At 31.4% G+C, this 12,661-nt stretch overlaps 1 pseudogene; it reads left to right on the top strand.

Annotated features, from left to right (window-relative positions):
• The first annotated feature begins 3,824 nt into the window (after positions 1 to 3,824).
• LOC134275954 (uncharacterized) lies at positions 3,825 to 11,878 on the top strand (annotated as a pseudogene).
• The last annotated feature ends 783 nt before the right edge of the window (positions 11,879 to 12,661 follow it).

Here is a 12,661-nt window from a genome sequence, read left to right as displayed (position 1 = left end):
AGAAGCATATTGGCCAAAATGCTCACATGAGCTGGGAATAAACTGATGATATGTTGATCTCATTACATTATACAATTATAGCTATATTTTAAGGTCAATGCAATGATTCAGAATCTAAAAGAGTAAAAGATTTATCGAGCCTTAAGGGTTAGGTAAACATTGTTTTTGATGGTGGAAATCATCGAACTGACAGAAAAAATCAGCAGTATTATATATTATTATATCCTCCGCTTGAAAAGCGGGAGGGTATATAGTGATCGGGATGTCCGTCCGTCCGTCTGTTACGCTTTGAGGTATCCATCTCTTATACGCAAATCATCATATATAAAAAGATGTGTTTGTGAAACAGCTATGCCCCTGTATGGCAACATAGCGAAGATTAAACTTTTCTTAAATGCAATTTAAATATATTGTTACCCAAAGTTGGGTAACTCACAAGAAATACAATTGCAAAATATGAAATAAGTTTTTGAAAGGTAGGTCAAACTCAAAGGTCAAAGTTGATGATTTCTTAAGAAAATGTTTAATGTAACAAGGATTACATATGTGAAGTATGAATACCCTAGCCCTTACCGTTCAAAAGTTATGGCCAAGGTAAAAAAATCATAAGTACGGAAATCTCCAAGGTTAAGGATCAAAAGGCCAATTTTTTTAGCATCCAATAAAAGGTAATGCCAAAAAACTACATATTTAAAGTATGAGAGTACTAGTATCTACCGTTTAAAAGTTATGGCTAAAGTAAAAATTTGGCATTTTTGTGTAAAATGGGACAAACTCCGAGGTAAAGGTCAAAAGGTTAAATTTGGGGGTACCCAAAGTAAGGTCTTGTCACAAGGAATACACATATTAAATATGAAAGTCATACCTCCAATAAATGAAAAGTTATGGTCAAGGTTAAGGTTTTTGCGGATAAACAAACCGCCAGATAGACAGACGGACATACAGACGAACACGATAAAACTATATACCCCCGAATTTTCGATTACGGGGACATAAAAAGAAATGGTCTTCAATTAACTTTTCATATTATGATACATTATAAAGAAGACGTTACAACAATGAAAATGTTTGTTCTGATTTTCATATTAAATTCTCTGAAAAATATACTCAGATCTGAGTAAAAGGGTGGAGTAAAACAAGAATTAAGGTAGAACGTATGTCGGAAAAGTCTTTGTCACAAGATTTTCAAACTTTTCAAAATGATAAACTAGTACTTGCTTATCAATCAGTTAAAATATCATGATATGTTTCCTTGTTTTTTAATCTAGAACAGGCTGTGAAACTTGGTATGGTATTTACATACTGCGACTTCACATTTTCAAATGTTTTTAGGGGTACTTGTCATAAAGGGAATATGAAAAATCAGAAAAATACTTCTTCAAACATCGTCGTTTATAAACTTTATTAACTGAATAATATTAAACAATATTTTTTCAAGAATAATTTCTTTTTTATTCAATTAACATAAAAGATAAGTCCACCATTAAAAAAATAGTCAAATGAACTCTATTATTTTTATTCAATTATGCACCCTACATTTGTTAATATTTTTTAGAAGTCTTTGTCACAATGTTTCAATCTTCAATATGATGAAGAACATAGCCAAATGATTACAAAAAGTGATTAAAATATATACCTTTCCCCTCTAACTAATGAAAGATAGGCTATTTACCGATACTCATATTCTTGACCTTTTTGCACTTACCGTATATACTCGCCTATAAGTCGGATTTTTGGGATTTAAATTTTGATCCAAAACTCTATGTCCGACTTATAGGCGAGATATAAAAAGACTGGTATTATAGAAGGCCAATCTTTCTAAAATGAACTTTTAAAATACAACCGACTTATAGGCGGACCGACTTATAGGCGAGTATATACGGTACATGGGATTTAATAATTAAATGACTGTTTGGGGTTACTTTCAGATTAAATATTTATCAGAAATTGTACTTTTACTTTAAAAAGATCATATTTAATAGAACAATTGTAATCAAACACCAAGAATATGAATAGGTGACAAATAATTGTTAAAAGGAATGCACATCATGTCATTATAGATATCACAAAAATGTACATACGATCAAACGATCTACAACACGTACATCTTTGACTTAGACACATTTCATCAAGATATTACACTATATAGCTGGCAACTAAAGATTTCTTACGATTTATGCATTCCTTCAAAATGGTAACATACCATTCAAATTATTACGAAAGTTGTATGTACATTGTAATTTTCATCACACTAGATAGTCGTGGGTTTGTCAACTGCAGGTCTAGATCTAGTAAATAAAAGGTGCCTACATATTTTCTCTTATTCCAGAAATATATTGCCATTAAGCATTATAAACCAAAAAATATATGAATTTAATTAAGAATATGTTGGCATGATTAAATTCTGTGAATTTCAAAATGCAGTATTTTCTCCATTTCTATTGAAGCTGTCAAGTACGGGAAAAAGTGGCATTGAATTTATTATGACGTCTTAATGGGTTAGCACAGGTTAAACACAATTACCAGTTATGATGTCATACAAAGTAGGTTCTACGTTAAAAGAAATGTAATGAATACTGTGTGCTAAATCAAAAGTTTATGTCTACATGTATAGTTTTTGCATTAGAATGACTGACAGGTATATTTTACACTAGCCCATAGCTTTACAGAGCATATTTTTAGGTCTTATACTTAACCCCCCCCCCTTTCTTATTTAGGAGGAAGTCGATATTGAACAAAAGCAAAAAAAACACCCTACCTTTATTTTTCTATAAGAAGGAATTAAAAATAAGCTTAAAATAATCTACCATTCTACTAATTTTTAACTGTTACTTTGCCACAATACTTTCAAGTATACCTCCACCAACATTTAAAGTATGCTTTAATCATGGCGAAGTAAATTATGATATGATAGTACTTGTGTGAAGGCTTAACTTCATTTCAATATTTTATCTAGAGCCTCTTTCAGAATTATTGAAAGGTATTGAGTGTTATTTATGTTTGTGCTCTTCATTTATTATTATTTGTGTTGTTTTGAGTTAACGTAATGTTCTTTTTTTTTGGGGGGGGGATAAAAATTTCCCCCTCTTTCATTGTCAAATAGGATTTGCCAAACTTAAACAAACTAAAAGTTGAAATGACGGAAAATTTAATTTTTCCTATTAAAGAGTATTTTAACCTTATTTTTGCATGGTTTGATTTCTAAAAACAAGTGGAATATCATTTTTTAAGCAAACATTACAAGGAGGAATATTAAAAAGAAATTTTGTTTACTTGACAATTTTTCAAACACAATTTTAGCATTGAAAGACTACGTGAATCTCTTAATTATTTCATACGAATTTTTGTATTTTTCTGGTTACAGAAAATGGAAAAATTAGTTTCGCTGTAAAAAAGATATCAAAGAGTGTATATTTTGTATCACTTTAAAGGGGGTCATTTTTCAATGGGGGTCATTATTTTATAGGACTAACATATAAAATAATGAGCCCCTAAGGACTCTTTTTCTACAAAAAATGATTTTTTTCTATTGGTGGGGGTCATTTTTTGTCGTTGAAAAATGACCCCCCGGTCAGTATTCGATGGGGGTCATTATTCGTTTTTACACCGGAACGCGCAATTACGTTAAGTCTAAGGGTAGTTGGATTTCATATACACACTGGCAGTGTACATGGCAGAATCAATCGAGGAAGTTCTGCAAAATCATTATTAATTTAAATAAACTATTGTTAGTTGTTACCCGATATTTATCATTAGCACCTTCAAAGTTTGGCTTCTCGGCGTGTCAATCATCAATTGCCTCGAGGTAAACAATGCAATCAAGCATGGCGATTGAGCTTGGAGACAAAATAAGATTAAATTATACATTGTGCAACGTGTATGTGATTGCAACACCACGGTAAAGTTGACGACTGTTTACTTATATACATGAATGCTAAAATTGCGTTCCGTGCTTGACTAACGGGTGAAACACAATATAGGGGACAGTAAGGTTGCACTTTGGGGTAAAAAAATTAATGTCTTCGTTTTGCCCCAAAAACATTTTTTCTAAAAAGTAGAGTATCTTAAGGATTTCAAGCGTAAACGGTTTTGTGAAATTCACATTAGAACTTTGTTTTTTACAAGCTGATAATAACCTCATTTTCACAGGTTACGGACACTACAAGTGTTGTTTTCTTTGAAATAAATATCAAAAACTGTTTATAAGCTCTAATTTTTTCAACTGCTTACAAACAAAGAACATATATAAATACAAAATAAGGACAAAATTTTGACTAAAAAGGTGACATTGTACTTAAAAATTTAAACAGTTCTTACTTCGTACATTTTTGTTCAAAATGGTAGTACATGTATTTCATTTCATGTGAACTCTTTAAAACCAATATAAATAAAGAAAAAACTATTTGTAAATAACACTTTTTATGCGTTTGGTGGGATATAAATACTTCCATTAAAATAGGACATTTCATTTTTATAAAGTTTCTAAAATTATTTGATAGCTTCATTAAGTTACGGACACTACAAAACCCAAATATTTATGATTGGCATTTGGTTTGTGGTAAAAAAACATTTTATGAACTTCTGAACTATTATAAATCAGATTTAAATGATTATTAAATACAAAGTATATACAAATTAGCTATTGTTTCAAGTAAAAACAATTTACTTGCAGAACTAATGCCAATAGAAAAAAATCCACTTTAGGAAATCCTGAAACTTCCTTCTTTCACATAACTACATGTATTTATCACTGAAGTGCAAAAGAAAAGTTTTATTATTCATTAAAGTTTTATGAAAACTATTTAGAATGTAGGTACAATGATCAATGATGTCAATTAACCAAATTTAAGGGTTACGGACACTACACAATACTTTAATTTTTCACATATTTGTGGGTGAAGTTTTTGTTTTTAAGCCCTTTTCCTATCTTTTTTCAGCATTTTATTTCTCGTGTCAGTTTCTCCTGATTTTTTTTATTCTTCAGATCTCAACTTCATCTGTTACAAGCATACCATAACCAATATACTTTGAATAAATATATACACAATGTCATGTAACTTTAGACAGGTGTTATGCGTAAGTAGAAAAGTCAAACCTTGAAGAATAAAGCTCACTAATATTTCTTCAATTATTTTTTCTTTTCTTCAAACAGTTAAATATACAATACTTTATATGAAATTGGTGTAATTTTAGCTGTTTTCTTTTTTGAAATTGTTTGTAGTGTCCGTAACCAAATTACTTCCCAACTGTTTAACATTTTGAATGCAAATTTACCTGCATTTAACACATTTTAAGATTTTACCTAATAAGCAACTAAACAATTGAAGCAATATTCACAAAAAATATGGTTTATGTAGCTAGTGATAATAATTTCAAACTATTTTTATATGTCATTGTGGGTGTCCAATCATTATTTTAGTACTTGCAGTAAAGAAAAAAACCACATGATCTAAAAGAATTCCAACTAATAAACACCTTTTTATCTCTACATTCAATAATACACTGTTTCAAAAATTTATCTGTAAATTCTATGGAGAAAAAATAAAGATATTTTATTTTGCAACTTTTGGTTACGGACACTACACACTCTACAAGTCATTTACAATAGGATAAAACTATACCTTAAATAAAGGAAGTTCAACAAGATTTTCTTAAATGTAACACCAGTTGACTTAAACAATGAAAAAATAATGACATGCTATTTGACTTAAATCCTAGGATGTCAATAGCATCTGCCAATATTAAGGTGATGTAACACCAAGGATCTTGTATATGAAAATGGTGCAATCTGGGTTTCCCAAATTAGTTGCAATATCAAAATGAGGGAGAAAAATAAAGTACATTGACTAACTTGTTAAACAAACTTCTGACCCTTGTGAACAAATTTGCATTAGTGTTTTTACACTGCCTGTTTCAAACTGCCTCAAATTCAGGTTACGGACACTACAGGGTTTTGTAGTGTCCGTAACCACATTTGTAATGAAAACAGACAAACAGTGCTGATGATCAGGAAAATTACAAAACATCTCAGCATCTATATGAGATGCCTATCTAGGAAATTAGTAAAGATATTTATAGAGCTTTCCAATTTCACAGAATGAAAGTGGTTACAGACACTACAGTTTTTTGTAAAACCTTAATTTTCCACATTAAAACATGATGAAATTTCATTTCAATTGTTACATTAACCCAACTTTTTTCTGTAAGTAACAGAGCATTAATACTGTGATTTTAGACAGAAATCTGAGAAAATAAATGATATGGACATTATTTTTATTTGGCATAATGAGAGGGGTGAAATTATGTCAAAAATGTATAACATTGCACCCCTATTACATTTTCCATGATATCTTCAAAAGTTGTCATTCAATCCTGAAAATTCAAGCACCAAAATAATTTGCAAAATAAATTCTAAAGTCTGATAATGATCATTGGCATGAAAATTTATGATATATAACAATAATTTCAATTGAAAAATGGTTTAATTTCAAAGCGCAACCGCATAACGCTAAAAAAGGGTCATTTTGGGGGTACATTTATTGCATTTACTTAAATATTCTGTTAAAGTTAGATCAACAAAATTTTGCACACAAGTCCTTTATAAGTATGCCTATAAATGAATTATGATAAATTACATGTAAAAAAGTTAACATTTCTAAAAATCGTGTATAACAATGTGGTATTCTTAATGCGCCCTATATTGTGTTTCACCCGTAACCAAAAAGTCAAATACGGGCGTGGATTAAAAAAGAATAATACATGTATCACATTTAATATATCTTAATGACAAGTAAAAGCGCTAAAATTTATTTGCGCCAATGTATTCCCAATCGCGTTTGCGCTAAAATACGTATGCACTAAAAATTCTAGTTTTACAGCTAGTATTTAGATCAAACATGATAATCTAAGTTTTCAGTTTAAACCTTATATTCTACTATGTATAAATAATCTGTTATAAATGAGCTTCTATGTGACAAGTCGGTAAAAGAGCTCTATATCTCATTTTTTTTTGTAAATGTATTAGACCGACTATAGATAGAATTTACTACTTCTACTACATTGTCATGTTCAGTCAAACAGAAAAATTTGTAATGTGAATAAAAGTCTATGTATATGTATGTTGTCTCAACCAAACACATTGATGGCCAAGTATAATTTTTCACCTGTTCATAAAAGAGCTTTAAAAAAGTAACGATTATTGATTGTTTGAAAATAGCAATTGGTTTTTTATTAAGACAAGATGAATCACAACAATATGCAATTTCTTACTGCAATATGCATAATATAATATTTTCAATTTTTTGTTTAGAATAAAAGAGTTACTGACAGCAGAGGACAGGACACAGTTATCTACATTCATTGGTAAGAGCAGCAGTTTTGAATTGCTGTATAAAATAAGTCGTGATGGTTGTTCGGCGTCAAAGTTTCACCAGTCCTGTGATAACAAAGGTCCTACGGTAACTGTCCTTTACAATACTGAGAATAGCGTGTACGGAGGATTTCTAGCTGCAGACTGGAAAGAAGGACATTCTTCGACAATTATTTCGGATAAGAAAGCTTTCCTTTTTACATTACACTTCAACGGTGTTTCAAAACCACGAAAGTATTCCGTGATTAAACCTTCTCATGCTGCATTTGTGTCAAAGGAATTTGGGCCAACCTTCGGTGCAGGGAATGTCCTGGATTTTGTGGAATCTAAAAGTTTTGCAAAGGATCGAAGGAAACTGTCCGCGTACGGGAAATGGGAATTGCAGAATTACCACTTTGAGGATACAACCGTTGATCTACTAACATTTTATGGAAGTGTGGAACCAATTGTAGAAACCTATGCAGGAACCCCCTTTTTATAAGCTTAATGGAAAGGCTGATTTCAGATATGCCTATGAGAGAGGGAAAGAAAGCATGAATACAATAAACAACGGGCACATGTGCGTGTTTGATTTGGAAGTGTACAAAGTTAAAGGTTTGAACAAATTCAATTCTTTTTTTAAAACGGCTATTTATTGTTTAAGTTTTGAAGCTCAAGTTTTTTCACCATTCATTAATTTGTTCTGATGTTTGAAGCATTTTAAAGTTTGATATTATTATTGGTCTTGCTATGAAATCTCTAAACTTGATACATTTTAATTTATGAAGCTATCTCTTACATGATTTCTTGTATTTTCCTTCTCGTATTTCATTCAGATTTCAATCTGAATAGTTCTCCCAGGAACAAAAAAAAAAAAAAAAAAAAAACACAAGGACAGGAGAAGTAAAAATTCAAATTCGAGAGAGATCATAAAAACTAGTACTTTGAACTTGTCTGAAGTAAATCAAAATCCTTTCTGTTTTCTTTTTCAGATGTTACAGTCGGTAAAAGTTTACATTGTCCAAATCTATCCAGTAAAGCATGGAGAGATCCTCCATTCTGGGATGAACAGGTAAAATTATCAAATCACCATTTTTAGATCAACATAGCCAAAGGCTTAAGTGAGCTTTTCTGATCACATTTAGTCCGGCGTCCGTCCGTCCGTTTAGCTTTCTGTCTGTCCGTCTGCCTGTAAATTTTTTAACCACACTTGCCGCGAAGTATTCACTGGTAAATTTAATGCCATTTTCGCAAAAACCAGTGGGCCAAGAAAGATGAAACTTCTATGACAACATACTCAGACAGTGTAGATTCAAGTTTCGTCAAATCATGATCTCCGGGTTACGGCGGGGCTGCAATAGACGATCAAAGATTTACATAGGAATATATAGAAAAGTCTTTAGAAAACTTCTTCTCAAGAACCACTGGGCAAGGAAATATGAAGTTTTTATGAAAACATCCATAGGTAGTATAAATTTTATTTCAAATCATGACCCCTTGGGTAGGGTGGGGCCACAGTTGAAGATCAACGTTTTAATTAGGTATACCGTAAGAGGGTTGGTGGTAATAATGAACTCAAAACGACTGCTAGGGCTCGTACTTTTTATTAAATAGTAGAAGCAGAAATATTGCCAATTCTAGGGAGATTCTGACAAGCTCCACTCATCATGAAAATAATGACTGGGAGTCCAGATAAGATGATAACAGAAGATGAAGAGAGTCTCAGTAAGAATTAGATCAAATTCTCTCACAACCAGAATCAATAACCTCTCTGATAAATATCTGGACAAAGAATAACCAGAAAGACCAAGAACATTTGGAGGGAATTTGACAAACCAATAAAACGCAAGAACACAAAACTAAAACCCAACAGAAACAAATGACTTATAGGATTTATGGCCTGAACCTTAATTATAACCATAAAGGCAAATACATGTAACAGGGTAGCACTGTATGTGACACCTGAATGACCATACATTTATCTAATAAGCTGAAATAAAAAAATACATTATACAAAGAGAATACAAAATAATTTGATTTTTATTAATTAATAAGAAATTAATAAATATATCATCACTCTTTCAGTACTAGTACAGTAAATCTCAATTATAACGAAATCGCTGGGAGCTATGAAACTACATCGCTATAAACGTAATTCGTTGTATCCGTATAAGTAATTCGTTAAATTTCAATAGCTAGGGATCTCAGATAAATAGAAACAGACTCATTAGAAGTTGGGATGAACTTCTGTATTGTAGAAACCTGCTTTAAAAGAACATATATTAGTTTATTTGACATATGCAAACAAAAACATAGCATACCATGAATATGGCCGGGGCATATAGTGTTTGACATGTCCGTTTCCGTCCTTCTGTCCTTCTTCCTTCTGTCCTTGCGTCTGCTCTTCCGTCATACTTTGCGGTTAGCTTTGTTCAAAACTAAGTTTCAAAGAAACTATCCAAGATATTTTAATCAAACTTTATATGCTGATAGATATTGATGAGAGCTGGAAGACTCTGGGTTATCTGAAGTGAATATCTTATTAGTAGGTCAAATTGGAGCAGGAAAATCCAGTTTTTTCAATACAGTGAACTCAATATTCCGAGGGGAAGTGACAGCTCGGGCATGCGCAGGAAACTCACAACATAGTCTTACTACAGTTGTAAGTAATGTTTCACTCTTTATGCTCTTGAGAGTGTTTTTATAAATTATTTAAAGTGTGAAACGGATTTTTTGTGAAACTAATTTAATAAAGAAACATTTTTTTTTAATAACTGATGAAATTCTTTTCTAAGTTTATTCTTACACGACCGAAGAAGTCAGATTTTTTATAACGTTCATCTTTGTTTGTCTGATGAAATGTTTAGAAAAGGTTGCCAGTATTAGAAAAAGATTTATAATTAAGATAAGTATAGAAAGAAATATATACTTCAAACTAAAATACTTTATAAAGTGAATTGTACAATGCTTTTCATTTTGCAATTAGTATCGAAAATATCGAATTCAAAACCCGGAAAGTTGTGGGTATTTAAACTTCCGCCTCTGTGATACACGTGGAATTGAGGACGATATGTGCATCAAACATCAGGATATGGTATCCTTATTAGACGGACAACTCCCTGATCAGCACAAGGTATTAAATGTAGCTAATCATGTATTATCTGTATTAGTATTTCATACAATGTAAAACTGATCAACTAAGACTCGACACTTTAGAAAAACACACAATTAACAAAAATCGATATACAGTCTTAAAGTACAAAAATTAGTTTTGACTTCCACATTTATACGAAATAATCCTTAAGCGAAATCAAATCCACAACGTCGGTTTCATTCATGTAATACTGAACACATGTTGAGCATACTTTCTGATCTGGGAACGAATCTGAAGCTATCGATTAATTTTTTTTTCGTTTCAAGTCGCTAATCAGTATATTAATTATTAAGTTAATTTGCTTGATTATAAAGTACAATGTATTTTTATACTCTTTAATTCTTAGTTCAATCCTGCGGCACATGCTACAGAAAAGGATCCTGGTTTTAAGGCCAAACCTACATTTAAAGATAAAATACATTGTGTAGCTTTTGTATTGGATTCAAGTTCAATTGATGTAATTCAAGAATCAGTCTCGCAGAAACTGGCAGAATTTCATTCTCTTATGATTGAAAGAGGTATTACATTAATTTTATCAAATTAATTTAAATGATGCTAAACAAGTTTAGAACTCAGCTTTGAAAATTAGGAGTGTAGATTTCTTGGTAACATGACATTCTTCATTTCATTTGAAGAGAAGTAACTTTCTTTTATCCAAGAGTATAAAATATTGATATATTATATATGAATTCTTTTTAAGTGCGGTTTTTAGATGTTCCATAGATATATGCACGTGCAGTTATGACACAGAGTGTCATATAAGTTATGAAAACTAATAAACCAACGAACCTCTTTTTTTATTCTAATCTTTAAAAAACACTATTTAGTATTTACCACAGGAATAAATTCTCTTCATTATTTTGCTTTTTATTTATAGTAAATGTCAAGGTGTAAACGATTTTTGAATTGAATTGTAGAAATAAGCTATTTGAGTTCTTGTAATTATGTTAGATACCTTGCTCGAACAAAAAATTGATAATCAGTAACATATTGGATTCACTGTTAATTGAGGGTGTCTTATTTTAGGAATTCCACAAATAGTCTACTTGACAAAGTTGGATAAAATCTGTCCATTTGTGGATGAAGACATTCGCAGAATATTCAGCAGTGAGGCGTGCAAACAAGCTGTTGACAAAGCAGCTGAGGTCATAGGACTTCCACGCTCTCATGTATTCCCCGTCAAGAATTATGAAAAAGAAACCCAGCGGCAAATTTCAGTTGATATTTTGGCGCTATCAGCTGTCAGACAGACGCTTGTTTATGCAGACGACTATCTCGAGGATCAGTTCGAACTCTCACAAACTGAAGAGCAACTTCAGCTTCTCAAGCTGTTCGAGTACCTGTATCACATTTTAAAAATATTCTTCATATTTTGATAAACAAAGGCCTTAGAACAAAGAGGCAGGTTTACCCCTCCCCTTATTTTAAAAGGTGCACATATTGCCTACATTGAAAATTGAGGGAATAAATTTTGACTAATTAGTTACCGTCGTAACTCTTCTCGTACATTTAAATATTTCTAATTCTTCTACAGAATTTCTAACAGAAATAAAATTCAGTCGACATTTAAATGATTGGGGATCTCTGCAATTAGGTCCATACAAAGCTGATCATTTAAGCACCTCATTTGCCACTGAACTAAATCACAAGCAATAACGAGTCAGTGGGTCTATTGTTGAAAAAGGAAAAAAAGAGCAACTTCGGACAAGATTGTAATACCGTTTATCAGGTTTTTTCGCAGAGATCATTTTTTTTGCATTTTTTGCGACCATTGTTAATTCGCAAAATGTAAATCACACAGAAATTATACCAACTATACTGTGACATAATTATAACATTACCATTTAAAACAAAAAAAAATCTTCAATCGTAAAAAAATAACTTAAGCAAAATATAAACTGTACTAAATTACCCCTTTTTCGCAAAATTTCCAACACGCGGAAAGAAAACGGATATACGGTAAGATTCCAAAAAGCCATGCATTGTAAAATTCGCTTATGATAGAAAAAGAAGTTTATAGCAAAATAGTGAACAAAAATACAAGTTGTATTTATTTCAGCTCGCAGTAAGGTGATACTTCAGATTGTTATGATTTACGATTTAACTACCGGAAATGTTCTCAACATCTATAACCCTACTTCCAAATTTAAGATTAAGGA

This window comes from Saccostrea cucullata, unplaced genomic scaffold, assembly GCF_032062105.1.
Source record: "Saccostrea cucullata isolate Sc308-1 unplaced genomic scaffold, CSIRO_AGI_Scuc_v1 ctg7251, whole genome shotgun sequence".
Lineage (NCBI taxonomy): Eukaryota > Metazoa > Mollusca > Bivalvia > Ostreida > Ostreidae > Saccostrea > Saccostrea cuccullata.
This window is presented reverse-complemented; position numbering and strand designations above follow the sequence as displayed.